Below are 24285 nucleotides of genomic sequence, written 5' to 3' on the forward strand. Positions count from 1 at the left end.
TGAGTTTGAACTGATTGATGGTAATGTTACACGTCATCCAGTGACCCTTAACTGGAATAAACAGGTTTATAAAATATATGGATGGTTGGTAATTTGGCATATTAGGTGTTTGGCAATGCCAGTATCTTGAAAGAAGGTTCTAAGTCTTGCAGGTCGTGGTGCTGCCTGTCTTGCTGTATGATTGTGAGTCTTTGGTGCTAACCACTAACCAAAGACTGAATTTCTTTGGTACTAGGTGTCTTTGGAGGATCCTTCGGTACTGTTGGAATAACTTTGTATCAAACGAGTGGTCACTAAGATAAGGAGTATCACTTGCAATGTGAGGGAGCATCAGCTTTGACATTTTGGTCATGTGGCATGTTTCTCTGTGCATGATTCAGCATGCAGGTGCCTGAGTGTTGAGGATCCCAGTAGCTGGAGAAGGCCAAGGGGACTCCCACGTTTCACCTGGCTGCATCAGATAGATGGTTATTTTAGAGACGTAGGAATGGACCAGATGTCTGCCAGGGTGGTTGCCATCGAGCACCCGGGAAGGTTTCATGGTGTCATGGATGTGCCAAAACACGGCACCAGCATAAGTTCCCAGACTTGACAGTAATTTACATTAAGTGAAGTGATTATTTCACAGGGACCATGTATGCTGTGTAAACCTTGTAAAGAATGGGTATTTTTTTATGTAGCTAATAACCTAATGTAATGAAGAAATAATGATGAGTCAAAGAAATGTAACTATGGCTGTATTATTGCTATGTGATGGGTTGCCTTTTCTACATCTAGTTTAAGGTTGGCAGATGTTTTGCACTGAGGTCATGTTTTGTTCTAGCATGGTCCTTCAGTAGAGCATCTATTGAACATATAATGTCATGGGTAGGAATGACTGTACACAGGGTGTTGTGTTAAAATTAAAACAAAATGGAACTCAATCATTTATTTATGAAAGGAAATAAGAAGACCATCACCTTTAGGGGAGGTGGTCTAGTGGGTAAGGCACTGGGCTTGAGACCAGAAGATCATTGGTTCAAATCCCAGCCTGACTGGAAAATCACTGAGGGCCTTTAATCCCGTAGTTGCTCTCGGTGTGGAGTGAGCGCCTTGTATGGCAGCACCCTCACATCGGGGTGAATGTGAGACATTACTGTAAAGTGCTTTGAGCATCTGATGCAGATGGAAAAGCACTATATAAATGCAGTCCATTTAAGAAGACATCTGCTGGTGAAGTATTTGGAAACTGTACACATTCTGTACCGTTCAGATCCATGGCTGTTGTCACACTGGGCATGGATGAAGTGGAGGTAACTGCAGTGCAAAAGGCTCAACGTGGCTAAAGGGAAACTAGATTAGTGAACTGTAAAAATATCTGTCTGACAAGACAATGATTTTTAGTATTGAGTTTTTCAATACTTCTAGTGGAGGTGACACCAGCACAGCAGGAGTCACTCTAAAAAAATGCTTCATGGGGTTACTTTGTACAACTTCAGATGAACAGTATTTTCAAACAAAATGAGGTTTTTCTTCATATTTTAGTAAGTTGATAACTTGCAAAATGTTAAAAAATGATGCAAAGTTAAAAAAATTGACCTAGGTTGACAAGGAATTTAAAATGAAGTTTGTTCATAAAACTGTAATTGCAACATGTAATTCATTGTGACTTATGTGAAATAAGTAAAAAAATAAATAAATACATAAATAAAAGATGAAGGTAATAATTTGCATGGACATTTGTGAGTAGAATGGAAGTAAAATAACAAAATAAAACTTCTCTACTTAATAACACTAAAACCTTTTGATGAAGTTGGCAACTTAATTAAGACTGGAGAGGACAAAGCAAATCAAGTCTGACTTTTAATGTTTCATAGCATTTGCACAGTAATGGGTGAATTGCGATCACTTAAAAAGATCCTTGCGGATTGCTATCTTAATGCATTCTTTTTTTAAAGTGTATTTTTGACAGTAAAAAGATATTTTATACCATTTTATTTTCATGGTTTAAAGCCGGATAATTTTTGATGAGCTTTGGTCCAGATGCTACTCTGCCTGCACACACGCACGCACGCACGCAAAATTCAGTGTTATACTGCCTTTGGATAGAAACTTATAAAGAAAAGCATGAACAATGTTTAGATCACATGAAGTTAGAATTTGTGTCTCATTTTTGTGAGTACCACATTATCTATAGTGTTTTGAAATCAAGCAACAAAAACTGAAGTCACATTCATACATTCTTGGCAGTATGCACTTGTGGTATTTATCCCATGGCGTTTACACAGACGAGCTTCACTTTGTGGTCATACGAGCATGTCAGCCATTCGGACCTTTGGCTAAACCGTTGTAGTTGCTGATGATTGTGGTTAATGTACGTATGTTATAAGCACAAATGCAGAAAATGAAAAAAAAAAAAAAAACATCGGTAATGCTATGATGTTTTACATTGAGTTCGTTGTCTTGTCAGGCAGAATAGTTTTAGCAGCATATTGATGACGACGACTGACTATCCTACAGATCAAAGTTCTGAAGGTCTTGTAGGAGAAGGGTGAACTCACTGCCCATGCCACGTACCTTCCTCCTCAGGAACCACCTCCTGCACCTCCTCCTGGCTCTGGCTCTGGTTCTGGTTCTGCCTCTGCCTCAGGCTCTGCCTCTGCTTCAGGCTCTACTTCTGGCTCTGCTTCTACCTTGGCCTCCGCCTCAGGGGCTACTTCTACTTTACTATCCCTCCTGGTCTACGGCCACGCAGCATGCACCAATAAACCATCAGGGAGCGGGTGGGTGTCGCAGAAGGCCGTTAATGAAGATCACAGACATGATAGAGCCATTAGAAACTAAAAGTGAGAGATTACTTTAGTGACAGAGGAGAGACGGATGTGTGAGCAAAGGGACAGCACTGCTGGAGAACAGAGAGAGAAACATGATGAGAGACAACAGGTAACCTTATTCACACAGTAGCCATTTTCAACAGGCAGGGTGGAAAAAAATCTACCCAGAGAACATCTGCTTGTGTGCTGCTGTTTCTCACAAAGCCACTTCATATGAACATTTAATACATTTATTCTGAAATGTTGCTCAAATCTCAGCAAATGGATGTTCCTGAATAAAAATATATTCACTAGATCGGATGAGAAAAGACAGTGTGAATGGAGATTAAGTGCAAGATTAGATGACCAAACCCTCTTGTAAAAATAAAAACTTTGACAAATTGTGGTAAAGATTTTTGCGATTGTTTACAGCAACTAGATCCAGCAAAGCAAGAACAGACCAATCAGTAGAAATTAAAGAACAAATCTTGTTATTGTGTATATGTCTTGAGTGTCCGAGAAGCTCGAGAAAAATCTTTGGAAAAGGCAACATAGCTGTTTTAATCAAACCCATAACACATTGCAGCAGATTCCTGTACACCATAAGGATTAGAGTTCATAGCACAAAATGATTTATGGTGTTTATGATGATCTGTGCAGTGAAAAGTGTGTTGGAGAAACAGGTGCCTCAGCAGCTGGGTTTCCATTACAGATTTGCACAAAAGTTTAGTGATATTTTCAGAACGTCAACAAATAAATGATTGCAAACCAACAGTGTTTCCATTACAGATTGAATGGCAGTGTTGGGTTTTGTCCTCTCATCCTCTAGTGAGGCTCTCGCTTGAATTGTAGTTCCAAAGGTCATGGTGATGGATCGGTAAATCCGGCTAAAAATTGGCTTTTCATTGTTTTTCTTAAAAATGTAGTGTCATAATGTCATCTCTTATAATTTAACAAGCTCGCCATCAGCTACTCATCCCTACGTGCTGTGCCACGTATTTTAGAATGCCACGTGACACTTTCTGTATGTCATGTGACCAAAAGTATGTTACATCATGATTGTGAAACTTTTTAGAGATATTTCAGAGGTTTTAAAATAAATTCATTTTTTGTTAAATACATTTATTTCCACTCAGCATATTTTCAAATCACAACTCCAAATTGCGCAGTTTGGAGGGCAAGGAACCCGCCTAGTATTGAGGACCTGATTAACAAGAAAGACCAAAGGGGAGACCATGTCTCCTTGTAGAGATCGATAACTTTCAGGAGGTGGGGATGGACCGCTTGTTTGCTGGTATGGTTGTCATCCAGGACTCTGGTGAATGTGGTGCCAGCACTAGAGGTGGGCGATACCGGGAATTTTGGTATTGATCCGATACCAAGTAAATACAGGCCCAGTATTGCCGATATTGATACCGATACCAATACTTTTTCATATTTAAGCTTCATAGATCCAAAGGATCCAAAAGACCTAGGATAGAATTTCGCCAAACATTGTAAGTGACAACAAAATACTTTATTATCACAATCAACATTTTTGTTTAAAAATATCACTCAACACAACTTAAAACAAAATCTCCTGAGGTAGAGGGCTGACAAACAACAATACAAGGGTGTGCTGCTCCGTGCTGTGTGACACAGTGCAGCGCTGCTCTTACAGACAGAGAGTAGACTTTGATGAATCTGCGTGCGCAGCAGTCAGTGTGTGCAAGAGAGAAAAAAAAGCTTGAGTATCGATCTTTTTACACGAGGATCATTCAATATCAATACCAGCGTTGGTATCGATATTATTGATATTAGAATCGATCCTCCCACCTCTAACCAGCACGTACTCCCACACCTGACCTGACCACCAGATTTGATCCAGAACTTTGCAGTAATGGATGTAGAAGAGATTGTTCAATGAAACATCGTATAGAATTTAGTGTTTGGAAGTGAACATGTTGTGTGTAGAACTCTAATCTGCCAACAAACAGATACATACAGTTGATGAACATTTTGGGGATGCAAGTGGTAAAATCAATTGTAATGCTCAGTTTTAATACAGAGATTGTAATAATTTCCCATTATTGTATTTACAATCGTGTAGCTAAAATTAAGAAAACTAATGAGCACAGTTAACAGAGCTAACTTGTGTTCCATCAATAATCAAAGTTTTTAGTTTGTATTGTCTTTATCTCCAGTTTTCCACAATTTATCTCAAACGTTTTCCACCTCCACTGTTTAAAATATGGCCATTGTGTGAATGAGATTAATGACAGTTGCATTTACAGAATGTAACATTTATATATGACCATGTAAACATCATCACATGCCAAGAATAAAAATGTACGTAACCTGAAGTTCAGGCACATTTTTTCTTCACCATGTGATTTGAATCATCACTCTGGAAAAAGTCAGTCTTAACTTGGAGGTGTTTGACAGCTGAGTGTTTTTTTTATTTACTTAAAAAACATCTCACCTGCCCTTTTAACTAAATCACCATATGAGAAAATGTTCATGAAACATTCATTTAGTCACACAGTGAAGCATTTACAAATATATGATTCTTAATTGATAATGAATTTATCTGATGTTTTAAGTGATATCACCTGTTAACATTTTACAGACCTCTTTTTCTTTTTAAATTAAAACTTCAAATTAGAGTCACAGTCAAGTTGCATAGTTGTTACCATTTCCTGTAAAGAGCAGGTGTCAGTGACAAACACTTCAGGTTAAGTGAAATAACAAGCAGCTGACCAATTAGTACAGTAGAGAAAGGCTTTCAGTGTTGAACCAGTCAGCTTTACCTTCCTCATCTTCAGTTTTGAGGAAAACACAAGGACAACAAAAACAAATAGAAATTGTGTCATTTCTGAATTTACAACATTACTGCTGTACATACATTGAAACATCCAAAAATTTATAAAGATATCAAGGTGACATTTATAGAGGTTTCACAAAACATCTCTCAATGTAAAATTGATGAACGTATTGTGGAATTTGTGTTGCCTTTTTAAATTGTGGTGGTTATAAAAATATATGAAAAACATATTTGATTAATACAGAAATAAGCTGTTGTAGGGGTTTTCCACTATCTTTGTTCATTTTGTTGGTCTGCCAGCCAGTTGACGTCAGTGTGCCTCTCTATTCTGATTGGCTGTCGCGATGTGCTTCCCAGCAACCCTCACACAAGTCAGGGGAAGCCCCCACATGATCTATGACACTGCTACGGTCGCTACCGAACATAGTTCATGGCCATATGTTCTTTGAAAATTTTCCCTTCAGGGGATCTATTTAGAATTTTTTGTAGACGATGTGAATTTTGATGGCAATGTCATATTAAGAATCCCCTATTTAAAGGCTAATTAAATAAAATTAAAATGGTGACAAAGAAAATTCTTTTTCTGACTTAAATCTTAAAAAAACCTAAAGGCGGTACGCTTTTAAAGTAAAGTTCAAATGGTCTTTTTCTCTGGGGTTCAGGTGGATTCACTTACTGTTTCTGCATCTCGTCAATGCGTTTCTCAGAGAAATGACCTGAAACACAGAGCAAAATTATATATTTTGAAGTTCAACTTTAAAGCTGCAAGATGAACAAGCTAAAGAAATCAAATAAAGCCTTGTAAATGTGAAATTTCAGGAAGAAATTCCTCATCTCTATAAATGTTTTTAATGCTTCCAAACTGCGTGTGATCTGGTGTGGCCAAAGCTGACTTGCTTTTTACCAGCAGAGGCGCTCCATCACATCACAGAGCACTTCAACAGTCTTACTTCAGTTTGGTGTGCGCACATGTCTAACCTCATATCTCTGTCGCTTCAGCTTCTCTTCGTCGTCGTACTTAATTTCTTCCAAGCTGTGCAGCCAATCCCAAAGCTCCTTTGCCTTTTCCCTGACAAAATGAAAGAGCTCATATTCAGTGCTGTCTGCAGCTGAGAGCCACATTGTTTTTACAGTGTCGCTGTTCTCTTTTCACTCATAACTTAAATTTTAAATCCTCTTTCCTCTTCAGCTTTGTGAAATTCAGATCCTGCTCATAACTATGAGCACACACATGTTCACTTCTTGCACAACTCTCCAGACACTCAGAGGGTAACAATAGCGTTGCTCGAGCAGGTTTCCACTATGTGACAGGTTCAGTTCCCAGGTGTGGCTTGGGAATTTGTGTCCTCGAGGAAGATACTGAACCCAATGACTCCATGTCCAAGTCGAGGAAGGAAACTAGAACGATGTACTGTATGGTATTGCTCAGATATTTACAGCTATCCTTGGTGTTTTCTGACCCCTGTGTCTTTCCATTTGTCCATGGTGGAATAAAATAACTTGAACAATTTTGATCCAATTTGGACCAAACTTGATGGTATAAAGGAGGACCATTCAATGACAAAATTATTTGATTTTGTGAAAATTGTTCAGAAGTCAAGATCACAGGCCAAGGTCAAAATTTAACCAAATACTTATGTACAGTGCAGAGAGAGGGACTACCAATGTACAGATCAAGGTGCAATTCCATTTGTGTGCTTGGAGAAACTACTTTATCTCTGTTGTCCCAGTCCACCCAGTTGTAAATGGTACCAGCCTTCACTGGGGACGTGACCTGCACCGGACTGGCGTCTCATCCAGGGGAAGTTGTCGACTTTACATGCCTCGTGGTATTGGGGGGGTGGGTGGGGTTGGGGTGTTAAGCATGTGCCTGATGGGCCTCAGGTCCTTTACGGGACTTACTTCTTCTCCCCCTTGTTATGTACAATACAATGGTTCTTTCAAGGAGTAAGTTAAAAATATGCCTGTGGTTACTCTTAAACACTCATATGGAGGGTTGGGTAGGACTACTTACTTTGAAATGTAATCCAAAAGTAATCAGATTACAAGTAATCCAAATGTATGTACATACATACATGTAATCCACATGTATTCTTTCAAAGTAATCCTACCCAACCTTGTTCATATGAACTAATATATCACCTTGTTATTGGTCACATGATCTTTAAATGTGGGCGACCCTCAAAATCAAAGTTAGAATTATTTAACACTTGATCAAATGCCGAAGTCACACAGAACCACATGTTACTGTATCACTGAATCAAAGAATGAATTTGCATAAATGTGATGTGGGTGTTGCACTCTCTGAATGCGCCTTCTACTTATTGTTTTAGTAGAGTTGTTTGTATCACGTTGGCTTTGAAGAATGCCAATGTCTTATTTAAGAAGAGTGAAAGGACATAATGTGTCCTTCAAGGAGTAAAATGTTATCTAAATTAAAAACTGTTGCACAAAGACTTGTGGGTTTGGGACTCATATCTTTTGCTGTTTCAGTGTGGAGAATTAAAAACATACACATGATAAAAGTGTTGTGTAAAACAGGTTTGCATTCTGTATGTCACCTCAGCATGTCCTCGTTGAAATTTTCAGTGTTCAGAGGTTTGCATCTTTCTGCCAGAACCTTCTTCTTCTTTTCTCTTTCAGTCTGCTTCTTCCCTCTCCTCTGGTCAAGCTGGAAATGTGCAGCCAGCAAATCAGCTCCAGAACAACTCATTTATAACAAGCTACCATGTTCTGGAAGCTCAAGCGTCTTAATGAAGAAGAAATTAGCTGTTTTTATAGCACGTATGAAAATGTGAATGCTTACTTTGTTAGGCTCAAAAAAATTTGGGAAATCATGATGGTGACAAAGGCACTGATGTTTATCTACCCTTTGCTTTGGCTGGTGAACCCTCCTGATCCCATGCTGGACAGAGCTATCTTCTTCTTGTGATCATCGTCAGCCTTTCTTTGGGCTTCAGCCTCCTCCTTTCTGAGCCTCTCAGCCTGTCAGACAAGTGTCAAAACGTTAGAGAAAATAAAGGAAGAGGTTCAGACGAAAGGGTACTTCTTTAATGTTTTGTTACTGTGAGTGCTCGTGAAGAGTTTTATGCTAACCCAGTCTCACGGCAGTTCATGGCGGCATTACGAAAAATACCTTAATCTATGGGTTTGTGAGGGGCGCATGAAAATGGGGGCGCTTTTCTTGACAGGGTCAAAAATTCATTTTGTGACAGGGGCAAAAAATGTGGGGTGACGGGGGGGGGGGTGGTGGTCGAGGGTTAGGGTTAGGGTTAGGTTGAGTGCCTTAATTGAGAGAGTGGTGTCAACTCAGAACATGGAGCCATTTTGGGTCCAACTGCACTGAACTATTGAATAACCCTTTAATGTTTTCAACATTTTTTAAAATCATTTAATCACATACAGCAACACATCCAGATACAGGTGCTATCAAAATAAATATAAACATAGTTAAGATATCAAATTTACATAAATTTACAATTTCTGATGATTTATTTAATTAATTTAAAGCCTGATTTATCCAGCTGCAGCTCTGTAACTCTGTGACATGATGTTGACGTGCGTGACAGTTTTATGGCCCAGTCACATGGCACTTAACGAAGGGCAATGAAGCCCGAATGAACAAAGAAATCAGGACTTTCGTTGGCATCATTTAACCTTCACGCAGCTTTGTTCCTGCAGCTGGCGCTTTGTCAGGATTTTTAAACTGTCAAAAAATTTGAACAAAGGGCAACGAAAACCTCAATTCGTCCGTATTTCGTTTTGCTGTCGTTCTTGGTGTTTTTAATTGTTTGTTCAGTTTTTGTAACGTAATACAGTGATACAGCAGTGACCACGGCACACCAGAGGGTTTTTCTTTAAATTGGAGCAAGACGGAGTGCGCAGCGTGTCGACAGACAGTGAGGATTCTGATGATGAGGAGATGATCCCTCTTTTGTTCTGGACGAGGAACCAAAGCAGGTGGGTCCACCGACGTGCACATAGATCTCCACAGCTTCTGTTTGCAGTTTCTCTAGGACTCAGGCACTATGGGCTGTGTCCCAGCGCCGAGTCCTGGAACACAGAGATGCAGACACACACTGCTCCAGCTGTGGCTCCAGGCGCATGTCGTTTAAAGCATCAAGATCGTGAGCTTCAGTTTTGTTAAGTTCCTCTTCCATCCCTTTTGCGCTCTTGCTTCGCAGGCTATTCGGTGATAAAGCTCTTTCGTCCACCTTTTCTCAACGAACTGTGACTTTTTTACTTTTTCCCTTCGTTCGGGAATCGTGGTGTGCCGTGTGACTGGGCCATTAAAGTTCTCCATCTCTGGATTATTCTTTATTCTGGACTAATTTGACCCTCAACAAGCTTTTCGTTCTACAATCATCACCTCCAATAAGTTGTACAATTTCATCTTTTTCTGACTTCGTGTTGTAAATGTGCAGACTTTTCTGATCCATTTGTAATCAGTGTGCGCACTGTAAAAACTGTTAGAACATGATGGCAGATGAAGGATTGAAAGCAGCAAAGTGTCAAAGTACAGCCTTTTGCTGTGTCTGATTTAACTGCTTCGAGTCTGAACATGGTGTGGAAAAAAAAAAAAGGTCGGTCTTTTAATCAAGAATGAATCCGGTCCCACATGTGAGGGGTTTAATGGAAATACATTGTGACTGGATGGGACAGTTTGATCCGATGTGAGTGAAATCCCGTGGTACAAAATCCGTTATATACGGTGTTTCTTAGATGGACAATACAAAACTTTGGGACTATTTTTTCCGGTGACTGTAAATATCTGTTTAGTACAATGATGGTTTAGGTGAGTTTACGGTACATGGGACTGAAGATAAATTTACCTCTCAAAGCTTTGATGAACGTCGCTTCCATCCCACACAGCTGACTTATTTTCCCAATTTTTCTTCTGTTCGGATCTGAAGGGAATCTGTTACGTCTTGAAGCCTTGGTGTGTCTATTTGTGCATCCAAATGCCCAACAACCTGTCATTTTCAGCGAATAATAAATAGCTGGAGTGTACATGCAGCTAGATTAACAGTGGACGCTATTTGAACCCAAGAGTGCACCATTAGTCCTGTGACTGTTTTTTTTCGACTCGTTATGGCGCCACTCTCTCAATTAAGGCACACTATGGAAAGGTAGACCAGACCAGTCTCACTTTTTTTTTTGTGCCCCGGTCACGAAAAGTTGCCAATTTTCATGTCACATTTTTTATTTTTTTATTTTGCTATTATAATCGTCCCTTTTTCCTACTCTAACCATAACATATCGATGAGTTTGTGGATGTGGCATGGAAATGGGGCACTTTTGTGTGGCGCTTGGAGACAACATTTTATCTCCATTGTCCCAGCCCACCCAGTTTGTAAAGTGCTACCAGCCTTCACTGGGGACGTACTGGCGTCCCGTCCAGGGGAAGTTGTAGACTCTTACACTTTCACTGTAGTTTCAGTATTTAATTTTGATGCAGAAGTAGAATATGCCTCACACTCATTGATAGGCTGCCGTTTCTGCTGTGTTTTGGTTTCCAAACACACAGTTGTTGAGATGCCAACCCAATCCATGTCTGACATTAAAAATGCTTCAAAACAGTTTTGTGTTACACTTTGTGATGGGGAACAGAATTCATAGGTGGTTTGAAATGTGATTCAGTGGGATCGGATTCTGGGTGTGCGTTACATCTGTGACTTTTGACGCCACGTAAGTTTCAGTGGAGCTCAGTTACAGCAGTCTGCTCCATTCATTATCGCTTCTCGCTCCAGTCAATTTTCAGACTGCTCCAATAAAAATGCTCACTCCAAAAAAGAAAAGAAAACGTTCAAAATGATAAAGCTGTAACCCAACAGCTCCTTTCAAAAAATCTATGCAAATTGTTACATCAATTTTTCTAGTTGAGACAGCAGTTTCCTTTTTAGAGGTAGTTTTCCCCATGACTGTTAGCAGTATTAGATATTCTCATGTTCTTGACCCTTGCTAGATTTCTCCACCTCTGAGTTTTGCTTAATGTCTTAAGTACAGCTATTTTCTCCTCAGTCCCCCAGTGTTTCCTAGTGAGTTTATCTCCAGTGTTCCTACATGAACATCATAGTGTTCCATTTACTCCTGTGTTTACACTTTTGTGGTGTATTCTGACCTATGAAAGTGCTTATGGACACTGCCACCTTAACTGGGCTGTTCTATGTTCATGACCTGCTGTATACTTCCCAAAAATCCCTCCTGCAGTGCCCTTGTGAAGACTGTTATTTATTTTTTTTAGGGTGCCCTTGAATTTTTGACTTTGGCTCTAAATATTATTTATCCAACTGTTGTGTTTCAGAAAGACTGTAACCAGATAACCTGTAACCAGTGTCCTGAGCTTATCCTGGCCTCTATCTTGTTACTCCTGCCTAATTGCAAATCCTGCCCTCTGTTTTGTACTGCATACTGTGTTTATGACCAAAGCCTGTTATAGTTCAGTAATAACTGCTTACATTACTTCATGATGTCATTCACAGCGAGGGGGCTTTATAGCCTGGTTCCGTGACAGTCCCTCTTCACAGGTCATTATCATCATTATTATTATTACCCCTTCCATGATTCACAAGATGTGACAGAATGTAAAAATAGAACATCCTGAGCACCATAATATGCATGACTAGCAACCACAATATGCTGACTTTTAGGACCCACTGAGTTGGTTGCGGCACACTATTAAAATCAAATTTATGAAAACAGATTTCAAAGGATAAGTTCAGTTTCTGTAATAATCCTGATCATATTGAAACATGATTAAAACATTGTCAGCCATGAAGTCTTTGAGTGCTGAACTCACCTATATGTGTCCAAATGTTTGACTTGTTTTCTTATTAAAAATATCTCTAAATGTTTAAATAAAGACATGCTATATTTTTGGGTGATATGTATTATTTGCAAGTGGCAACTTTAAATTGACTGTACGTGTGAGTGTGTGTGTGAATGGTGTCCTGTCCAGGGTGTATCCCACCTCACAGCCTATGACTGCTGGGAAAGACTCCAGCACCACCCCTTCTGTGACCCTTGATTGGATTAAGCAGGTATAGACAATGAATGAATGAATGTATTAGTTGCATCTATCTAAGAATGCAACATAAAGAGGAAGAAAATGCATATAATTCACACCAGGCTATCAGACGCATGTATTTTTGAAATGTGGTGCTACTGCATCATGCATCATAATAAGTTATGGAACGTCTACCAGCTGCTTGTTAAAGTCGAAGCACATAGACTGGGGTGTGTTTTAATAATATTCTACAGGTCATTTGTAGAGGAGTAGCAGATGTCATTTTCATTCATGCGCAGCGTCTGGTGTTACCAGCAGGTTGAGGATCAAAAGGTTCCAGGTTAACGGAGATCACATCTTAGTCACAGGGTCAGGCTCAGTGATCCAAGTGAATCGGTACTTGTGTAATTCTACTGCGTACCTCACGCCTCGCCTGCCGCTCCTTATCCTTCTCGGCACGAATTCTCTGCTGTTCGGCTCGCTCAGAGCGACGTTTCTCCTGAACACACAAACCAAAAAGGTGCACAAATCAAACTGGTGCTGTGGTTTTTAAATTGTATTCCCATCAGTTGGCACTGATGTCGTCTCTTTGAAACCAGCAGTTATTGAGCTCACAGAAACCCCAATGTGTGACTGATGAGCTTTATTTGGGGTAAAAATCTCACGATTCTCGCTTTGAGAGCGATTAGTTCTTCTTCCTCTTTCTTCCTGCATTCAAGTGAGCATCGATGAGGGACTGCAGCTCCATCAGGTCTTTGTTTTGACGTTTCTTCTGGATGTCCTGCAGGAATTAGAGAAGAGATTGTAGCCACTGACAAATCATGAGTAATCCTGACAAATCAGAACAGCTGCCTCATGTATAAAATGAAGTGTACACATAAAACCAGAAATATACATCCGCATTCTTTTCATTAGAAAAATGCACATGTACCCCATGTGTGTGCATGCTTTTCTTATACAGGGTGTCCCCCAAAAATGTGCCACAAAATCATTTGACTCTAATTCTGCAACGGCTATTTTTTCCCCCAGACATCAAGATACATATGAGGAATTTCTTCTGATGCAGTTTGAGTCTGATCCAATGAGGATGGAGCTTACAATCGAGCAAAAAGGAAAACTGATGGAATTCTACTTTGAGACCAACTCGATCGCGCAAACCCAACGACAATATCAATATCATTTTGCAGTTAGAAAAACTCCAGACAGAAAGACAACATTAAGGATAGTAAAACAGTTTAAAACTGATAGAACTGTTCACAATGTTAACAAAGGGAGATCTGGACGAACCGGAGGAGCGGTGCACATATTGAGCACATCTTGTGAATGGCAAAATTTACAAATTACAAACTGAGGTGATATTAGAAATGAACACCAGAGATGCAATTTCCTGAGATATGCATCAAGATGACATAAGACAGATATTAGTATCCAAAAGTGTCTAGATTTTCTATGGCTTTATTTTTGTGGCACTTTTTTGGGACACCCTGTAAAACTCAGTGGTGGTGGACATGAACATGTCCACCTCAACGTCTTCCTTGAATGAGCAATGAACAAAATCTCATTTGGGATCCTTTGTCTGACACAGCGAACAGTGCAGAAATGTAAAAAAGAACCGGTGCTATTGCCCAACAGGGTGCCGGTGGAAATTGGGCTACTGCTGGGCGAAGACAACGAAGAAGAGGAGGAAAACGTTGCCACGAACAGCGGGAGAAGAAGAAAACTAGAAGGGTGGAAATGAGAGTGGGGACTTTGAATGTTGGTAGTATGACTGGTAAAGGGAGAGAGCTGGCTGATATGATGGAGAGGAGAAAGGTAGACATATTGTGTGTGCAAGAGACCAAGTGGAAGGGAAATAAGAGCAGGAGCATCGGCGGTGGGTACAAGTTGTTGTACTATGGTGAGGACAGGAAGAGAAATGGTGTTGGGGTCATTTTAAAGGAAGAGTATGTTAAAAGTGTGTTGGAGGTTAAGTGAGTGTCTGACAGGGTGATGATGAGTGTGAAGATGGAAATTGAAGGGGTGATGATGAATATCATCAGTGCATATGCCCCACAGGTAGGTTGTGAGATGAAGGAGAAAGAAGATTTCTGGAGTGTGTTAGATGAGGTGGTGGAAAGTGTGCCAAGCATGAAAGAGTGGTGATAGGAGCAGACTTCAATGGGCATGTTGGTGAAGGGAACAGAGATGATGAGGAAGTAATGGGTAGATATGGTATCAAGGATAGGAATGGGGAAGGACAGATGGTAGTTGATTTTGCAAAAAGGATGGAAATGGCTGTGGTGAATACCTACTTTAAGAAAAGGGAGGAGCACAGGGTAACATATAAGAGGGGAGGAAGGTGCACACAGGTGGACTACATTCTTTATAAGAGATGCAAGCTAAAAGAAATCACAGACTGTAAGGTGGTAGCAGGAGAGAGTGTCACTAGACAGCATAGGATGGTTGTTTGTAGGATGACTTTAGAGGTAAAGAAGAAGAAGAGAGTGAGAGCTCAACAAAGGATCAGATGGTGGAAGCTGAAGGAGGAAGACTGTTGTGTGAAATTTAGCGAGCAGGTGAGAGAAGCACTAGTTGGAGGGGAAGTAATTCTGGACAACTGGAAAAGTACTGCAGATGTGGTGAGGGAGACAGCTAGGGCAGTACTGGGTATGACATCTGGACAGTGGAAGGGAGACAAGGAGACTTGGTGGTGGAATGAAGAGGTCCAGGAAAGCATAAGGAGAAAGAGGTTGGCGAAAAAGTTTTGGGATAGTCGGAGAGATGAAGAAAGTAGACAGGAGTACAAGGAGATGCGGCGTAAGGCGAGAAGAGAAGTGGCAAAAGCAAAGGAAAAGGCATATTGTGAGCTGTACAAGAAGTGGAATAGTAAGGAAGGAGAAAAGGACTTGTACCGATTGGCCAGATAAAGGGACAGAGCTGGAAAGGATGTGCAGCAGGTTAGGGTGGTAAAAGATGCACATGGTAATGTGTTGACAAGTGAGGAGTGTGTGCTGAGAAGGTGGAGGGAATATTTTGAAGAGTTGATGAATAAAAAAAATGAGCGAGAGAAAAGGCTGGATGATGTGGTGAGAGTAAATCAGGAATTAAAAGAGATTAGCAAGGAAGAAGTGAGGGCTGCTATGAAGAGGATGAAGAGTGGAAAGGCAGTTGGTCCAGATGACATTCCAATGGAGGCATGGAAATGTCTAGGAGAGATGGCAGTAGAGTTTCTAACCAGATTGTTTAATAAAATCTTGGAAAGTGAGAGGATGCCTGAGGAGTGGAGACGAAGTGTGCTGGTTCCTATTTTCAAGAACAAGGGGGATGTGCAGAGCTGCAGTAACTACAGAGGCATAAAGCTGATCAGCCACAGCATGAAGTTATGGCAAAGAGTAGTAGAAGCTAGGCTTAGAAAACAGGTGAAGATCTGTGAGCAGCAATATGGTTTCATGCCGAGAAAGAGCACTACAGATGCAATGTTTGCTCTGAGAATACTGTTGGAAAAGTACAGAGAAGGACAGAAAGAGTTACATTGTGTGTTTGTGGACTTATACTCAACAAAAATATAAACGCAACACTTTTGGTTTTGCTCCCATTTTGTATGAGATGAACTCAAAGATCTAAAACTTTTTCCACATACACAATATCACCATTTCCCTCAAATATTGTTCACAAACCAGTCGAAATCTGTGATAGTGAGCACTTCTCCTTTGCTAAGATAATCCATCCCACCTCACAGGTGTGCCATACCAAGATGCTGATTAGACACCATGATTAGTGCACAGGTGTGCCTTAGACGGCCCACAATAAAAGGCCACTCTGAAAGGTGCAGTTTTATCACACAGCACAATGCCACAGATGTCGCAAGATTTGAGGGAGCGTGCAATTGGCATGCTGACAGCAGGAATGTCAACCAGAGCTATTGCTCGTGTATTGAATGTTCATGTCTCTACCATAAGCCGTCTCCAAAGTCGTTTCAGAGAATTTGGCAGTACATCCAACCAGCCTCACAACCGCAGACCACGTGTAACCACACCAGACCAGGACCTCCACATCCAGCATGTTCACCTCCAAGATCGTCTGAGACCAGCCACTCGGACAGCTGCTGGAACAGTCGGTTTGCATAACCAAAGAATTTCTGCACAAACTGTCAGAAACCGTCTCTGGGAAGCTCATCTGCATGCTTGTCGTTCTCATCGGGGTCTTGACCTGACTCCAGTTCGTCGTTGTAACCAACTTGAGTGGGCAAATGCTCACATTCGCTGGCGTTTGGCACGTTGGAGAGGTGTTCTCTTCACGGATGATGCAAAGGAGATGTGTTGCACTGCATGAGGCCAAGAGAAGAGTTGTGGCATTGTATGAGGAAGTCTGGAGCAGCAGAGAAGTATGTTAGGGTAGTACAGGACATGTACAAGAATAGTGTGACAGCGGTGAGATGCGCAGTCGGAATGACAGACTCATTCAAGGTGGAGGTGGGATTACACCAAGGATCAGCTCTGAGTCCTTTCTTGTTTGCAGTGGTGATGGACAGGTTGACAGATGAGATCAGACAGGAGTCCCCATGGACTATCATGTTTGCAGATGACATTGTGATCTGTAGTGAGAGTAGAGAGCACGTTGAGTCTAGTCTGGAGAATTGGAGATATGCTTTGGAGAGAAGGGGAATGAAAGTCAGTAGAAGCAAGACTGAGTACATTGTGTGTGAATGAGAGGGAGCCCAGTGGAATAGCGCAGTTACAAGGAGTAGAAGTGGTTGAAAGTAGATGAGTTTAAATATTTGGGGTCAACTGTTCAAAGTAATGGAGAGTGTGGTAGAGAGGTGAAGAAGAGAGTGCAGGCAGGGTGGAGTGGGTGGAGAAAGGTGGCAGGAGTGATTTGTGACCGAAGAATATCAGCAAGAGTGAAGGGGAAAGTTTACAAAACAGTAGTAAGACCAGCTATGTTGTATGGTTTAGAGACAGTGGCACTAACAAAAAGACAGGAGGCAGAGCTGGAGGTGGCAGAGCTGAAGATGTTGAGATTCTCTTTGGAGTGACAAGAATGGACAAGATTAGGAATGAACATATCAGAGGGACAGCTCAGGTGGGACGGTTTGGAGACAAAGTCAGAGAGGCGAGATTGAGATGGTTTGGACATGTGCAGAGGAGGGACCCAGGGTATATAGGGAGAAGGATGCTGAGGATGGAGCCACCAGGCAGGAGGAGAAGAGGGAGACCAAAGAGGAGGTTCATGGATGTACTGAGAGAGGACATGCAGGTGGTTGGTGTGACAGAGGAAGCTACAGAGGACAGGGTGAGATGGAAACGATTGATCTGCTGTGGCGACCCCTAACGGGAACAGCCGAAAGACAAAGAAGAAGAATAAGAAGTGTAATTAGACTGAATGTGAAACAAATCAAATCAAATCAAATCAATTTTATTTATATAGCGCCAAATCACAACAAACAGTTGCCCCAAGGCGCTTTATATTGTAAGGCAAAGCCATACAATAATTACGGAAAAACCCCAACGGTCAAAACGACCCCCTGTGAGCAAGCACTTGGCGACAGTGGGAAGGAAAAAACTCCCTTTTAACAGGAAGAAACCTCCAGCAGAACCATGGTCAGGGAGGGGCAGTCTTCTGCTGGGACTGGTTGGGGCTGAATGAGAGAACCAGGAAAAAGACATGTTGTGGAGGGGAGCAGAGATCAATCACTAATGATTAAATGCAGAGTGGTGCATACAGAGCAAAAAGAGAAAGAAACACTCAGTGCATCATGGGAACCCCCCAGCAGTCTAAGTCTATAGCAGCATAACTAAGGGATGGTTCAGGGTCACCTGATCCAGCCCTAACTATAAGCTTTAGCAAAAAGGAAAGTTTTAAGCCTAAACTTAAAAGTAGAGAGGGTGTCTGTCTCCCTGATCCGAATTGGGAGCTGGTTCCACAGGAGAGGAGCCTGAAAGCTGAAGGCTCCGCCTCCCATTCTACTCTTACAAACCCTAGGAACTACAAGTAAGCCTGCAGTCTGAGAGCGAAGCGCTCTATTGGGGTGATATGGTACTACGAGGTCCCTAAGATAAGATGGGACCTGATTATTCAAAACCTTATAAGTAAGAAGAAGAATTTTAAATTCTATTCTAGAATTAACAGGAAGCCAATGAAGAGAGGCCAATATGGGTGAGATATGCTCTCTCCTTCTAGTCCCCGTTAGTACTCTAGCTGCAGCATTTTGAATTAACTGAAGGCTTTTCAGGGAACGTTTAGGACAACCTGATAATAATGAATTACAATAGTCCAGCCTAGAGGAAATAAATGCATGAATTAGTTTTTCAGCATCACTCTGAGACAAGACCTTTCTAATTTTAGAGATATTGCGTAAATGCAAAAAAGCAGTCCGACATATTTGTTTAATATGCGCTCTGAATGACATATCCTGATCAAAAATGACTCCAAGATTTCTCACAGTATTACTAGCGGTCAGGGTAATGCCATCCAGAGTAAGGATCTGGTTAGACACCATGTTTCTAAGATTTGTGGGGCCAAGTACAATAACTTCAGTTTTATCTGAGTTTAAAAGCAGGAAATTAGAGGTCATCCATGTCTTTATGTCTGTAAGACAATCCTGCAGTTTAGCTAATTGGTGTGTGTCCTCTGGCTTCATGGATAGATAAAGCTGGGTATCATCTGCGTAACAATGAAAATTTAAGCAATGCCGTCTAATAATACTGCCTAAGGGAAGCATGTATAAAGTGAATAAAATTGGTCCTAGCACAGAACCTTGTGGAACTCCATAATTAACCTTAGTCTGTGAAGACGATTCCCCATTTACATGAACAAATTGTAATCTATTAGATAAATATGATTCAAACCACTGCAGCGCAGTGCCTTTAATACCTATGGCATGCTCTAATCTCTGTAATAAAAGTTTATGGTCAACAGTATCAAAAGCAGCAGTGAGGTCTAACAGAAAAAGCACAGCGATGAGTCCAGTGTCTGAGGCCATAAGAAGATCATTTGTAACCTTCACTAATGCTGTTTCTGTACTATGATGGATTCTAAAACCTGACTGAAACTCTTCAAATAGACCATTCCTCTGCAGATGATCAGTTAGCTGTTTTACAACTACCCTTTCAAGAATTTTTGAGAGAAAAGGAAGGTTGGAGATTGGCCTATAATTAGCTAAGATAGCTGGGTCAAGTGATGGCTTTTTAAGTAATGGCTTAATTACTGCCACCTTAAAAGCCTGTGGTACATAGCCAACTAATAAAGATAGATTGATCATATTTAAGATCGAAGCATTAAATAATGGTAGGGCTTCCTTGAGCAGCCTGGTAGGAATGGGGTCTAATAGACATGTTGATGGTTTGGATGAAGTAACTAATGAAAATAACTCAGACAGAACAATCTGAGAGAAAGAGTCTAACCAAATACCGGCATCACTGAAAGCAGCCAAAGATAACGATACGTCTTTGGGATGGTTATGAGTAATTTTTTCTCTAATAGTTAAAATTTTATTAACAAAGAAAGTCATGAAGTCATTACTAGTTAAAGTTAAAGGAATACTCGGCTCAATAGAGCTCTGACTCTTTGTCAGCCTGGCTACAGTGCTGAAAAGAAACCTGGGGTTGTTCTTATTTTCTTCAATTAGTGATGAGTAGTAAGATGCCCTAGCTTTACGGAGGGCTTTTTTATAGAGCAACAGACTCTTTTTCCAGGCTAAGTGAAGATCTTCTAAATTAGTGAGACGCCATTTCCTCTCCAACTTACGGGTTATCTGCTTTAAGCTACGAGTTTGTGAGTTATACCACAGAGTCAGGCACTTCTGATTTAAAGCTCTCTTTCTCAGAGGAGCTACAGCATCCAAAGTCGTCTTCAATGAGGATGTAAACTATTGACAAGATACTCTATCTCACTTACAGAGTTTAGGTAGCTACTATGCCACTGTGTTGGTATATGGCATTAGAGAACATAAAGAAGGAATCATATCCTTAAACCTAGTTACAGCGCTTTTCTGAAAGACTTCTAGTGTAATGAAACTATTCCCCACTGCTGGGTAGGTCCATCAGAGTTAAATGTAAATGTTATAAGAATGATCAGACAGAAGGGAGTTTTCAGGGAATACTGTTAAGTCTTCATTTCCATATCATAAGTCAGAACAAGATCTAAGATCTGATTAGACGTGGTGGGTGGGACTCATTACTTTGAGCAAAGCCAATTGAGTCTAATAATAGATTAAATGCAGTGTGAGGGCCTGTCATTCTCAGCATCTGTGTGGATGTTAAAATCGCCCACTATAATTATTTATCTGAGCTAGCACTAGTCAGACAAAAGTGCTGAAAATTCACAGAGAAACTCACAGTAACGACCAGGAGAGACGATAGATAACAAACAAATAAAACTGGTTTTTGGGACTTCAAATTTGGATGGACAAGACTAAGAGTCAAGCTTTCAATGACCTTAAAGCTCTGTCTGGGTTTTTGATTAATTAATAAGCTGGAATGGAAGATTGCTGCTAATCCTCCACCTCGGCCCATGCTACGAGCATTCTGACAGTTAGTGTGACTCGGGGGTGTTGACTCATTTAAACTACATATCATCCTGCTGTAACAGGTTTCTTGTTAGGCAGGAATAAATCAATCTGTTGATCAATTATTATATCATTTACATAACAGGACTTAGAAGAGAGAGACCTAATGTTTAAAGACCACATTTAAATATTTTAGTCTGTGGTGCAGTTGAAGGTGCTATATTATTTTTTCTTTTTGAATTTTTATGCTTAATAGATTTTTGCTGGTATTGGTGGTCTGGAGCAGGCACGTTCTCTCCGGGGATGGGGTAATGAGGGGATGGCAGGGGAGAGAGAAGCTGCAGAGAGGTGTGTAAGACTACAACTCTGCTTCTGGTCCCAACCCTGGATAGTCACGGTTTGGAGGATTTACCGAAAATTGGCCAGATTTCTAGAAATGAGAGCTGCTCCATCCAAAGTGGGATGGATGCCGTCTCTCCTAACAAGACCAGGTTTTCCCCAGAAGCTTTGCCAATTATCTATGAAGCCCACCTCAAACCCTTTCTCCACCTCAGTCCTCAGAGAGGTGGAGGAAAGGGTTGACTGCCTCTAAGAGATTATCTCAATAACAAACAAGATATTGTTGTGAAATTGATATGAGAATAATCCTTTCCTTATTGACTATCGCTACTCCAAACCGGTTTTTTTCGCCTGCAATTTCAGGCATAGGCCGTAATCAGCAAGAAATGGCAAAGGACATGTGTTTGAAACAACCTTGCTGTTCCTGAAATCCTCACAGCGGACGGTTGTGGACATTCATCAATAAAGCAGTGTGTCTACATGTTTGTTATATATATCTTTGTCGATTGTCGGCTCCAGAGATCAGCCAAATATGAAAAAATGCGTTGAGTAAACAACAATTGACTAAATTAGTCCACGGGCCAAGCAGGTTTTCGGTACCACTTAAGGTGACTAAACAACACTGAGAATCCAAGCCTCAGTGTATCATGGCCTACACAAAAATGTATGATAGCAATCTCAGGGTGGTAGCTGTAGCCAGGTAGGGGTCAGTGAGAATTACACAGACGTCAAACTTTAAAAATGCTCCAATCATGTTGAAAACTATATCACAGTACTTGTTGGTAATAACGATTCCAAAAAGCTATAGTTTGGACTATCTGTGATGGAATGTTCTGGAGTTATGGGGTAAAAACAGAAAAAATTGTGACAAAGGTCAGTTCAGTTTGTACAGGGGTCAAAAGTTAAAGTTGCTCCCATTTCAGTACAGAATGATGCAAATTATTGGTTGAAATAAAAGGATTAATAACTGAATAGTTTTGACTGTGTTGAATGTTTGGTCTCCAAGATAAAGGTCAAACAAGGTCAACATCTATTGGATTCTATGACATGTGACATATATTACCTGTAACATGATAACTACGCATGACAGATGGTGCAAATCCCTATTAACCCAAACAATAATTTGCATTATTTTTTTTACTGAATTTAGCAACTTAGTAACTTTTGACCCCTGTACAAACTGAAATTGACCTTGCCACCATTTTTGCCGTTTTTCCCAATAACCTCAGAACATTCCATCATAGATAGTACAACTATACTTTTTTGGAATTGTTATGATCAGACAAATAATATGATATAGTTTTCAACGTGATTGGAGCATTTTAAAATTTTGACCTCTATGTAATTCTTCATTGACCCCAACCTGGCTACAGCTACCACCCTTGGATGGCTATCATACATTTTTGTGTAGGCCATGGTCACGGAGGCTGGATTCTAAGTGTCGTTTAGTCACCTTCAGTGGTACCGATTAGGTCAAAATTGATGACTGGCTCATGGACATTCTGTTCACGCGCGGTGCTGCAGTGGACAGCAGAGAAACAGAACGTAAATGATAACAGTTAAATGGCGCAGTGTTTCTGTCGAGACGTGGAGTCTTGTCAAATTGTGTGCCTCGTCGCATAAAGCGACAGTTCCGTAGGTCAGGATGAACCTAACCCCGCCGAGTTGTGCACCGTCGCGCTTCACTATCACTTTCAATTCACTGAATGATTCTTGAGCAAACCCAGGTAACACACAACGTAAATGCAATGTTGCTGGAAGGTTGCTGACAACGTTGTAGCAACGTGGAATTTGTAGACTCCCCACAACGTTGCTACAGCGTTGGCAGCGACGTTGCTGACAATTTTGCAGCAACATTGTGGGGAGTCTACAATTCACGTTGCTACAACATTGCAACACAACGCAGTTGCAACTTCTGTGCAACATTCCAGCAACGTTGTGGCAACGTCACATTGTTAGCTGGGAAGTTAGCTTATATTAACGGGCAAATAAATGTATAAATTGTTCATCTGAACACAGTAATGTGTAAATGTACTCGCTCGTAAAAGATAAGCGTTCTTAACCAGTAAAATGTACTGTTGTGATTTCCAGCATTTTAAAGCCCCTTTAAACTTGTACAATGTTTATAAATTTTTGTGATATTATCGTAATATGAAAAACCTGTAAATAAAAACTATTAGTTGCACGTGCGCAGTTGCATGGTAAAGAGAAGCACATAACTCGACGGGGAGTGGGGGGTGTGAAAGTCTGGGTGGAGGGTGGAGAGAACTGCGCATGCACGCACCATGCGCAGTTGCGTGGTGGTTGGCCTCTTGACAGGAATGACATCTCGCCAGGACACGGTTTACACTGGACTCACCTTTCCTGTGGACCACTGTCAGTCACTTTGGGAAATGTTCCTCATTCAAAGAACTTTACAACTAAACCAGAGTTTTCCGCTGTGCTAATGGGCTCAAATCGTTCAATCCATGTGTGACAATCCAGTCAGTTATTAAACGAGGAACCTGAATATGACAGCAGACTCTACAATTTGCATTGAGACCTTGAACAAAATCCAATCTTCATCCGATCATGAAAGAGTTGTTGCAAACACTTAGCCTAATGTATTAGCAGAGGCTAGTTTCTTCTTCTAAAGAAGTAGTGTAAAGAAGAAACACGTGAAGAACAAAAAACAACCTTCTTTGTTGTTTGTTGTTAAGAAATAATGTTTTTTATGTGGAAGACCACGCTCTTGAATAACAAGAAGGAAAATCATTTGAAAATAACCTTTTTTGTTAAAAAAAACTTGTTTGGACTATGTGAAACTACAAGGAGAACTCATTATGTAAGAGGCCTGTGCAAAAACTGAAGAAGAAAACTT

The 24285-nt window shown here is 40.7% G+C and overlaps 1 protein-coding gene and 1 pseudogene across 1 annotated transcript in view; both read right to left on the bottom strand.

Moving 5' to 3' along the window:
* The window catches only part of LOC117530372 (troponin T, fast skeletal muscle isoforms-like), a 38541-nt gene extending 35970 nt beyond the window's left edge, over positions 1-2571 (bottom strand). Inside the window, exon 1 of the mRNA XM_034193242.1 lies at positions 2557-2571. The gene's annotated coding sequence lies outside the window, so the exon portion shown is untranslated. The remainder of the gene's footprint in view (positions 1-2556) is intronic.
* A 3696-nt stretch (positions 2572-6267) lies between these two features.
* LOC117504163 overlaps positions 6268-24285 on the bottom strand; it is a 72727-nt pseudogene continuing 54709 nt past the window's right edge.

Source organism: Thalassophryne amazonica, chromosome 2, assembly GCF_902500255.1.
Source record: "Thalassophryne amazonica chromosome 2, fThaAma1.1, whole genome shotgun sequence".
In the NCBI taxonomy this organism is placed as follows: Eukaryota; Metazoa; Chordata; class Actinopteri; order Batrachoidiformes; family Batrachoididae; genus Thalassophryne; species Thalassophryne amazonica.